The sequence below is a fragment of the Nicotiana attenuata genome, unplaced genomic scaffold, assembly GCF_001879085.1.
Source record: "Nicotiana attenuata strain UT unplaced genomic scaffold, NIATTr2, whole genome shotgun sequence".
NCBI lineage: Eukaryota > Viridiplantae > Streptophyta > Magnoliopsida > Solanales > Solanaceae > Nicotiana > Nicotiana attenuata.
Window position 1 is genome coordinate 21,715 of NW_017672916.1, and position 10,857 is coordinate 32,571.

Genomic DNA, 10,857 nt, shown 5'->3' on the forward strand with positions numbered 1-10,857 from the left:
CAGATGCGAGGATCGCAAATGCGAGAAGCCCATCGCAAATGCGAGCAAAGGCTTGGGCAGGCCTGATCGCAAATGCGATCGTTTGGTCGCAAATGCGGAAGACCCCAGTCGCAAATGCGACGCCTCCCTCGCAAATGCGAACCCCTCAGGAAAAAGAGTGTGGTCGCAAATGCGACATTTTTCTTCGTAAATGCGAAGATCTCAGAACTCTGAAGCGTTCGCAATTGTGAACCCTGGTCGCAATTGCGACATCAGAGACCTATAAATTCATAACTTAGACGCATTTCAACCATTTTTCACTCTTTTAAAACAAAAACACTCTAGGGCGGTTTTTCAAAGGCAATTTGCTCTCCAAATCGATCGTAAGTTATTTATAATTTGTTTTCTTCAATTTTTAACATCTTTTCACATGATTTCAACTCAAAAGCAAAGGTTTTTCATAGGGAAAATTGGGTGGTTTGGGTAGACCCTAGGTTTTCAAATTTTCGGGATTTGGACCTCGATTTGAGGTTCGATTTTAAAACAAATTATATATTTGAGTTCGCGAGTGAATGGGTAATCAGGTTTTGGTTCGAACCTCAGGTTTTGACCATGTGGCCCGGGGTTGGTTTTTGACTTATTGGGAAAAACTTATAAAACTTATTTCCATGCATTAGAATTGATTCATTTAGCATTTATTGATATAATTAAGTAACTTGTGACTAGATTGCGCGAATTGGCGGTGGTATCAAGAGGTAAAGCGATAGTTGAGGCTTAAAATGTGTTCGAGACATCGAGGTAAGTGTTTGGTCTAACCTTAGCTCGAGGGATTAGGAGTTGTGTCCTATCTGTGTTATTTGTTGAGTACGACGTATATGCATGGTGACGAGTATCTATACATTGGAGTCAAGCATGCCCGTGAGTCTTATGTTATGATTAATGTGACTCTGTTTGTATTGTTCATGTTTAATGTGGTGGTTGCTATTGTTGAGCAAGGTTTGTGGAAAGAATATTGGCAATTGTGTATTGAAGAGCGTTGGCTCATGTTGTAAAGTGATTTGTGGAAGTATAAATGGGAAATTGAACCTTATAGAGCATTGGCTCAAATTGTGAATCAAGTTGTGAAGTAAATGTGAAAATGAGAAGAGGATTATGGTATTGATCCCTTGCCGGGATGTTGTTTTTTTTTTATGTTGTTCCCTTGCCGGGATGTTGTTGTTTTGATATTGTTCCCTTGTCAGGATTTTATTATGATTCATTTATTCCTTGCCCTTATTGTTTGTGTTTGTTGTTTGGATGAGGAAGAGTGTAAAGCACGAAGGGTGATGCCGTGCATTGTTTTGGTGAGAGAGTGCTAAAGCACGAAAGGTGATGCCGTGTATGATTTTTGTGAGGAAGAGTGTAAAGCACGAAGGGTGATGCCGTGCATTTTATATCGATTTTTATGGTGAAGATGAGAGTAAACGCACGAAGGGCGATGCCGTGCACTTGTTTGATTGCTGATTCTTATTGATAATAGAATTGTGGTGTTCCATATATTTACCTGTTATCCCCTTGTTGTCATTTGATGTTCCCCCGCAGTATGTTTCCCCCTCCCATCCTTGATTGTATATTTCTGCTTTTATTTTCCGCTGTACATTATTTATCTGCACACGTTTATTTGGTAGTCTGGTCCTAGCCTCGTCAGTACTTCACCAAGGTTAGGCTAGGCACTTACCAGCACATGGGGTCGGTTGTGCTGATACTACACTCTGCACTCTTTTGTGCAGATCCCAGTGCTGTAGATTTTGGACCGCAGTGAGATTTCTGCTCCTTGTTCATCAGGCGACCTGAGGTAGTCCTGCAGGCATCCGCAGACCTTGGCGTCTCCCTCTATCTATTATTCCTGTTTCTTTTATGTAATCCCAGAGATAGTATTTTGTTATTTCTTTTAGAACTTTATTTGTAGTACTCTTAGACAGTCTGTGAAGATGTGACACCAATCTTGGGTAGATTTTTTATGGAATGGTATTAGCAGTATTATCAAACTTGAAATTGAATCTTTCGCTTGTTAAATTTTGTTGATTATTAACTGTTGGCCTATAACTGTTAACGAATTTTAAAAAAATGGAAACAAGGCAAATAATTCAGTTGATTGGCTTGCCTAATTTTCACTAGTAGGCGCCATCACGACTCCCGAGGGAGGGAAATCCGGGTCGTGACAAGTTGATATCAGAGCTCTAGGTTACATAGGTCTCACAATTCACAGACAAGCTTAGTAGAGTCTGAGGGATCGGTACGGAGACGTCAATATTTATCCCCTAGAGGCTACAGAGTTAGGGAAAACTTCACATCTATTCATTCCTGTCGAGCGGTTTGGTTTCTCAATGCTAATTGAATTTCTACTCTGTTCTTTGGCAGATGCCGAGAACACGCGCTTCCTCACCCGCTGATCAGCAGCCCGAGCCCCCAGCAGCAGCTCCCACGAGGGGTAGAGGGCGAGGCCGAGGTCGTGCTAGAGGCCGAGGTAGGGGCATAGCTCAGCCCGGAGCAGCAGCACCAGTGGCGGAGCCTCAGGTTGAGTTTGACGAGGAAGTTCCGACCCAGACAGATCCGGTGGGCCTAACTCAAGTCCCAGAGGAGTTCATTGCTACCTCAGTACTTCAGGATGCTCCGGTCTGTCTAGTGGGCCTCATGGAGAGTGTCACTCAGGCAAGATTGCTTCCTGTAGCACCAACCGTCTCTAAGGCTGGAGGAAGAGCCTAGACTCCTTCTACTCGCACTCCGGAGCAGGTGGCTCCCCAGTTTCAGACTCCAGCTACTTAGCCAGTTGGAGCAGTTCAGCCGAGCGTGGCAGCCCAGACCGGTGACGGAGCAGCTTTGACTGCCGATGCCTTGTGGAGATTGGATAGGTTCACCAGGCTCTTCACTGCCACTTTTAGCGGTGCTTCTTCTGAGGATCCCCAGGATTATCTAGACAGCTGTCACAAGTTTTCAGGAACATGGGGATAATGGAGACCAATAAGGTCAATTTTGCTACTTTTTGCTTATCTGGATCCGCCAAGACTTGGAGGAGACATTATTGTTTGGCTAAACCAGCCGGATCACCAACTTTGACTTGGGAGCAGTTTACTCAGCTATTCTTGGAGAAGTTTCTTCCCGTTACTCAGAGAGAGATCTATCGGAGGCAGTTTGAGCACCTCTAGCAGGGTTCCATGACTGTTACTCAGTACGAGACCAGGTTTATCGAGTTGGCCCGTCATGCTCTACTTATACTTCCACTGAGAGAGAGAGAGTGAGGAGGTTCATAGAGGGACTTATCTAGCCTATTCTACTCCAGATAGATAAGGAGACGGGGAGTGAGATTTCTCTCTTGGAGGCGGCCAATGTGGCCAGGAGGGTTGAGATGGTTTTATTACAGGGAGGTAGTCAGGGGTCTGACAAGAGGCCTCGTCATTCAGGCAGATTTAGTGGCACCTCGTCTGGAGGCAGGGATTCGTATGGTAGAGGACATCCTCCTAGGCCTTTTCAATCGGCACTTCAAGTTTCTCATGGTTCTTCAGGTGGCCGTGGTTCTCACATGCAGTATCCTGATTAGCAGTCCTACAATGCTACACCAGCTCCTATCATTGCACCGCCGCTCCAGAGTTTTCGGGGTGGCCATTCAGGTCATTAGGGTCAGCAGTCTCGATAGCCGAGGACTTGTTATACTTGTGGTGATACGGGTCACATTGCTAGATTTTGTCCTCGAGCATCGAGTAGCTCTCAGCATCCGGGTTCCCATGCCATGGTTCAGGCACCGAGTGTTCCACAGCCCGCCCAGCCAGCCAAAGGTGGAGGTAGAGGTGCTAGAGGTGAAGGTAGAGGTGCTAGAGGTAGAGCTCAGGCCTCTAGGGTGGAGGCCAGTCAACAGGCCGTCCCAAAGATGTAGTCCAGGGTGGTGGGGCCCAGCCCCAATTTTATGCTCTTCCAGCCAGGCCGGAGGCTGAGGCTGAGGCTTCCGATGCAGTCATCACAGGTACGAATCTGGTTTGTAGTAGGGATGCTTCAGTGCTATTTGATCCAGGGTCTACATACTCTTATGTGTCATCTTATTTTGCGCCGTATCCGGTCATGCCTAGTGATTCTCCGAGTGCTCCTGTTTATGTGTCCACCCCGATGGGTGATTCTATTATGGTAGATCATGTTCAACGTTCTTGAGTGGTTGTGATTGGGGGTCTTGAGACCCGAGTAGACTTATTACTGTTAGACATGGTTGATTTTCATGTCGTATTGGGGATGGACTGGTTATCACCTTACCACGCCATCTTGGATTATCATGCCAAGACTGTGACCTTAGCCTTACCGGGTCTACCTCATTTAGAGTGGAGAGGGACCCCTGTTGATTCTACCCGTAGCGTTATCTCATATATGAAGGCTCGGCGAATGGCTAAGAAGGGGTGTTTGGCCTATTTAGCATATGTTCGTGATTCTAGTGTCGAGGTTCCTTCTATTGATTCTGTGCCCATTGTCCGTGAGTTTTCTGAGGTATTTCCTTCAGACCTACAGGGTATGCCACCCGACAGGGATATTGATTTTTGCATTGATTTGGCTCCGGGCACTCAGCCCATTTCTATTTCGCCATATCGTATGCCCCCGCCTGAGTTGAAAGAGTTGAAGGAGCAGTTGCAAGACTTGATTGATAAGGGCTTCATTAGGCCCAGTGTCTAGCCATGGGGTGTGCCGGTGTTGTTTGTCAAGAAGAAGGACAGATCGATGAGAATGTGTATAGACTACCGGCAATTGAACAAGGTCACAATCAAGAATAAGTACCCATTGCCGAGGATTGATGATTTGTTTGACCAGCTTCAGGGTGCCCAAGTGTTTTCTAAGATCGACTTGAGATTTGGATACCATCAGTTGAGGATTAGGGCGTCCGATGTCCCTAAGACAGCTTTCCGCACTCGCTACGGGCATTATGAGTTCTTGGTAATGTCGTTCGGGTTGACGAATGCCACAGCGGCTTTCATGGATTTGATGAACCGAGTGTTCATGCCTTACTTGGATTCGTTCGTGATAGTCTTCATTGACGATATTTTGATTTATTCCTGCAGGCGGGAGGAGCATGAGCAACATCTGAGAGTGGTTCTTCAGACTTTTAGAGATAGTCAGATGTATGCTAAGTTTTCGAAGTGTGAGTTCTGGTCGAGTTCAGTTGCTTTCTTGTGTCATGTGGTTTCCGCAGAGCGTATTCACGTAGATCCAAAAGAAGAAAGAACAGTCAAGAACTGGCCTCGACCCACATCAGCTACAGAGATCCGGAGTTTCTTGGGTTTGGCAGGCTATTATCGTCAGTTCGTGGAGGGGTTTTCATCTATTGCAGCCCCGATGACCAGGTTGACCCAGAAGGGTGCCCAGTTTACGTGGTCGGAGAAGTGCGAGGCAAGCTTCCAGAAGCTCAAGATAGCTTTGACTATGGCACCAGTATTGGTTTTGCCCACAGGTTCAGGCCCATATATACTTTATTGCGATGCATCTCGTGTTGGGCTTGGTGCGGTGTTAATGCAGAATGGCAAGGTCATTGCTTATGCTTCGCGTCAGTTAAAGATTAATGAGAAGAACTATCCAGTCCATGATTTGGAGTTAGCAGGCATTGTTCACGCGCAGAAGATTTGGAGGCATTATCTGTACGGCGTGGCATGTGAGGTGTTCACGGACCACAGGAGTTTGCAATACCTTTTCAAGCAGAAGGAGCTAAATTTGAGGCAGAGAAGGTGGTTGGAGCTGTTAAAAGACTATGACATCACCATCTTATATCATCCGGGAAAGGCCAATGTGGTGGCCAATGCTTTGAGTAGGAAGTCAGCCAGTATGGGCAGTCTTGCATATATTCCGGTCGGTGAGAGACCGCTTGCTTTGGATGTCCAGGCTTTGGCCAATCAGTTTGTGAGGTTGGATGTCTCTGAGCCCAGCCGTGTATTATCTTACACAGTTGCTCGCTCTTCCTTATTGGAGCGTATCTGAGATCGGCAGTATGATGATCCTCATTTGTGTGTCCTCAAAGACACGGTGCAGCACGGAGATGCCAAGTAGGTCACATAAGGAGATGATGGGGGTTTGAGGATGCAGGGCCGTATTTGTATGCCTAATGTAGATGTACTTCGGGAGTTGATTCTGGAGGAGGCCCATAGTTTCCGTTACTCTATTCATCCGGGCGCCGCCAAGATGTATCAAGATTTGCGGCAGCATTATTGGTGGAGGAGAATGAAGAAGGACATTGTTGCGTATGTGGCTCGGTGTTTTTATTGTCAGCAGGTTAAGTACGAGCATCAGAGACCTGGTGGTATGATCCAGATGATTGATATTCCTGAGTGGAAGTGGGAGCAAATCACTATGGACTTCGTTGTTGGGCTCCCACAGACTCGGAGGAAGTTCGATACAGTGTGGTTTATTGTTGATAGGCTGACCAAGTCAGCACATTTCATTCTTGTGGCAGTCTCCTATTCTTCCGAGAAGTTAGCTGAGATCTATATCCGGGAGATTGTTCGTCTTCATGGTGTGCCCGTGTCGATCATCTCGGACCGAGGTACACAGTTTACCTCACATTTCTGAAAAGCAGTTCAGCGTGAGTTGGGCACACGGGTTGAGTTGAGCACAACGTTTCATCCTCAGACAGTCGGGCAGTCCGAGCGGACTATTCAGATTTTGGAGGATATGCTCCGAGCTTGTGTTATTGACTTTGGAGGCTCATGGGATCAGTTTTTGCCTTTAGCAAAGTTTGCCTACAACAATAGCTACCAGTTAAGTATTCAGATGGCTCCTTATGAGGCTTTATATGGTAGGCGGTGTCGGTCGCCGGTTGGATGGTTTGAGCTGGGAGAGGCTTGGTTGTTGGGTAGGGATCTAGTACAGGATACCTTGGACAAGGTCAGGATCATTCAGGATAGGCTTCATACAGCTCAGTCCAGGCAAAAGAGTTATGCCAACCATAAGGTTTGTGATTTGGCATTCATGGTCGGTGAGCGGGTATTGCTTCGGGTGTCGCCTATGAAGGGCGTGATGAGATTTGGAAAGAAGGGCAAGCTTAGCCCTAGGTTCATTGGCTCGTTTGAGATTCTTGATCGAGTGGGATAGGTGGCTTACAAACTTGCGTTGCCGCCGAGCTTATCAGCCGTGCACCCAATGTTTCACGTGTCCATGCTTCGGAAGTATCACGACGATCCATCCCACGTGTTAGACTTCAGCACTGTCCAGTTGGACAAGGACTTGTCCTACGAGGAGGAGTCGGTAGCTATTCTAGACCGGCAGGTTCGTTAGTTGAGATCAAAGAGTTTTCCTTCTGTTCGTGTTCAGTGGAGAGGTCAGCCTGCTAAGGCATCACCTAGGAGTCCGAGTCCGATATACGGAGCCGTTATCCCCATCTTTTCCTCGACTCAGGTACTTCCTTTCTTATGTCTGTTCAAGGACGAACAATTGTTTTAGAGGTGGAGGATGTGATGACCCAAAAATTGTTTTAGAAACAAATTTAGTGTTCCGAGGCCTAAAAACCTCCCTTTTAACTCACCTCAATTTGCGTGCGTAGTCCGGGCGCATAGCCGGAAAGCCATTATATGAAAAACTGTGGAAAATGATGAATTTTGCCTTTAAAATGAAATTAAGTTGACTTCGGTCAATATTTTGAGCAAACAGACCCGGATCCGTGTTCCGACTATCCAGGGAGGTCCGTAAGAAAATATGGGACATGGGCGTATGCCCGCAATCGAATTTTGAGGTCCCAAGCCCGAGAAATGAATTTTTAAAAAAAATTATTTTCTGAAAAAATATATGAGTTTTTGAAAATGAAATGTGTTTGAAATTTGATGGTATTGGGCCCGTATTATTGTTCCAGAGCCCGGTACAGGTCTTATATGTGATTTAAGTCGAGTCTGTGAAGTTTGATAAGAAACGAACTTGAAATGACGTGAATCGGACCTTATTTGAGAAATTAGAAATTTTGATGTTCTTAAGTGATTTCATGATTTTGATGATAAATTCATAGTTGCTAATGTTATTTTGGTGAACTGAATGCACGAGCGAGTCTGTATAATGTTTTTAGGCTAGTGAGCATGTTTGGTTTGGAGCCCCGAGGGCTCGGGTGAGTTTCGGATAGGCCACGGAGTGAAATTTACACATAGGAATTTGCTGGTATGTTACAGGCCTGCAGGCTTCGCATTCGCAAATGCAAGTATCGCAAATGCGAGAAGTCCATCGCAAATGCGAACAAAGGCTTGGGCAGGCCTGATCGCAAATGCGATCGTTTGGGTCGTAAATGCGGAAGGCCCCAGTCGCAAATGCGACGCCTCCCTCGCAAATGCGAACCCCTGAGGAAAAAGGGGGTGGTCGCAAATGCGACATTTTTCTTCGCAAATGCAAAGATCTCAAAACTCTAAAGGGTTCTCAATTGCGAACCCTGGTTGCAATTGCGACATCAAAGACCTGTAAATTCATAACTTAGACGCATTTCAACCATTTTTCACACTCTTTCAAAATCAAAACACTCTAGGGCGGTTTTTTCAAAGGCAATTTCTTCTCCAAATCGATTGTAAGTTATTTCTAACTCGTTTTCTTCAATCTTTAACATCTTTTCACATGATTTCAACTGAAAATCAAAGGTTTTTCATGGGGGAAATTGGGTGGTTTGGGTAGACCCTAGGTTTTTCAAATTTTTAAGATTTGGACCTCGATTTGAGGTCCGATTTCAAAACAAATTATATATTTGAGTTCGTGAGTGAATAGGTAATCAGGTTTTAGTTCGAACCTCGGGTTTTGACCATGTGGGCCCGGGGTCGGTTTTTGACTTTTCGGGAAAAACTTTAGAAAACTTATTTCAATGCATTAGAATTGATTCATTCAGCATTTGTTGATATAATTAAGTAACTTGTGGCTAAATACGAGCGAATTGGCGGTGGAATCAAGAGGTAAAGAAATAGTTGAGGCTTGAAATGTGTTCGAGACATCGAGGTATGTGTTTGGTCTAACCTTAGCTCGAGGGATTAGGAGTTGTGTCCTATTTTCTGTGTGTTATTTGTTGAGTACGACGTATAGGAATGGTAACGAGTATCTATACGTTAGTGTCAAGCATGCCCGTGAGTCTTATGTTATGATTAATGTGACTCCATTTGTATTGTTCATGTTTAATGTGGTGGTTGCTATTGTTGAGCAAGGTTCGTGGAAAGAATATTGGTAATTGTATATTGAAGAGCGTTGGCTCAAGTTGTAAAGCGATTTGTGGAAGTATAAATGGGCAATTGAACCTTATAGAGCATTGGCTCAAATTGTGAATCAAGTTGTGAAGTAAATGTAAAAATGAGAAGAGGATCATGGTATTGATCCCATGCCGGGATGTTGTTGTTTTTTTTATGTTGTTCCTTTGCCGGGATGTTGTTGTTTTGATATTGTTCCCTTGCCAGGATTTTAATATGATTCATTTACTCCTTGCCCTTATTGTTTGTATTTGTTGTTTGGGTGAGGAAGAGTGTAAAGCACGAAGGGTGATGTCGTGCATTATTTTGGTGAGAGAGTGTTAAAGCACGAAGGGTGATGCCGTGTATGATTTTTGTGAGGAAGAGTGTAAAGCACAAAGGGTGATGTCGTGCATTTTATTTCGATTTTTATGGTGAGGATGAGAGTAAAAGCACGAAGAGTGATGTCGTGCACTTGTTTGATTTCTGATTCTTATTGATAATTGAATTGTGGTGTTCCATATATTTACCTGCTGTCCCCTTGTTGTCATTTGATGTTCCTCCGCAGTATGTTTCCCCCTCCCATCCTTGGCTGTATATTTCTGCTTTTATTTTCCGCTGTACATTATTTATCTGCACACGTTTATTTGGTGGCCTGGTCCTAGCCTCGTCACTACTTCGCCAAGGTTAGGCTAGGCACTTACCAGCACATGGGGTCGGTTGTGCCGATACTACACTCTGCACTCTTTTGTGCAGATCCCAGTGCTATAGATTTCTGACCGCAGTGAGATTTTTGCTCCTTGTTCATCAGGCAACCTGAGGTAGTCCTGCAGGCGTCCGCAGGCCTTGGCGTCTCCCTCTATCTATTATTCATGTTTCTTTTATGTAATCCTAGATTTTGTCATTTCTTTTAGAACTTTATTTGTAGTACTCTTAGACAGTCTGTGAAGATATGACACCAATCTTGGGTAGATTTGTTATGGAATGGTATTAGCAGTATTATTAAATTTGAAATTGAATCTTTCGCTTGTTAAATTTTGTTAATTATTAACTGTTGGCCTATAACTGTTAACGAATTTTAAAACAATGAAAACAAGGCAAATAATTCAATTGATTGGCTTGCCTAATTTTCACTAGTAGGCGCCATCACGACTCCCGAGGGCGGGAAATCCGGGTCGTGACAAGTTGATATCAGAGCTCTATGTTACATAGGTCTCACAATTCACAGACAAGCTCAGTAGAGTCTGAGGGATCGGTACGGAGGCGTCTGTATTTATCCCCTAGAGGCTACAGAGTTAGGAAAAACTTCACATCTATTCTTTCTTGTCGTGCGATTTGGTTTCTCAATGCTAATTGAATTTCTACTATGTTCTTTCGCAGATGCCGAGAACATGCGCATCCTCATCCGCTGATCAGCAACCCGAGCCCCCAGCAACAGCTCCCACGAGGGGTAGAGGGCGAGGGCGAGGCCGTGCTAGAGGCCGAGGTTGGGGCATAGCTCAGCCCGAAGCAGCAGCACCAGTGGCGGAGCCTCGGGTTGAGTTTGACGAGGAGGTTCCGGCCCAGACAGCTCCAGTGGGCCCAACTCAAGTCCTAGAGGGGTTCATTGCTACCCCAGTACTTCAGGATGCTCCGGTCCGTCTAGTGCCTCATGAAGACTGTCACTCAGGCAAGCATGCTTCCTGTAGCACCAGCCGTC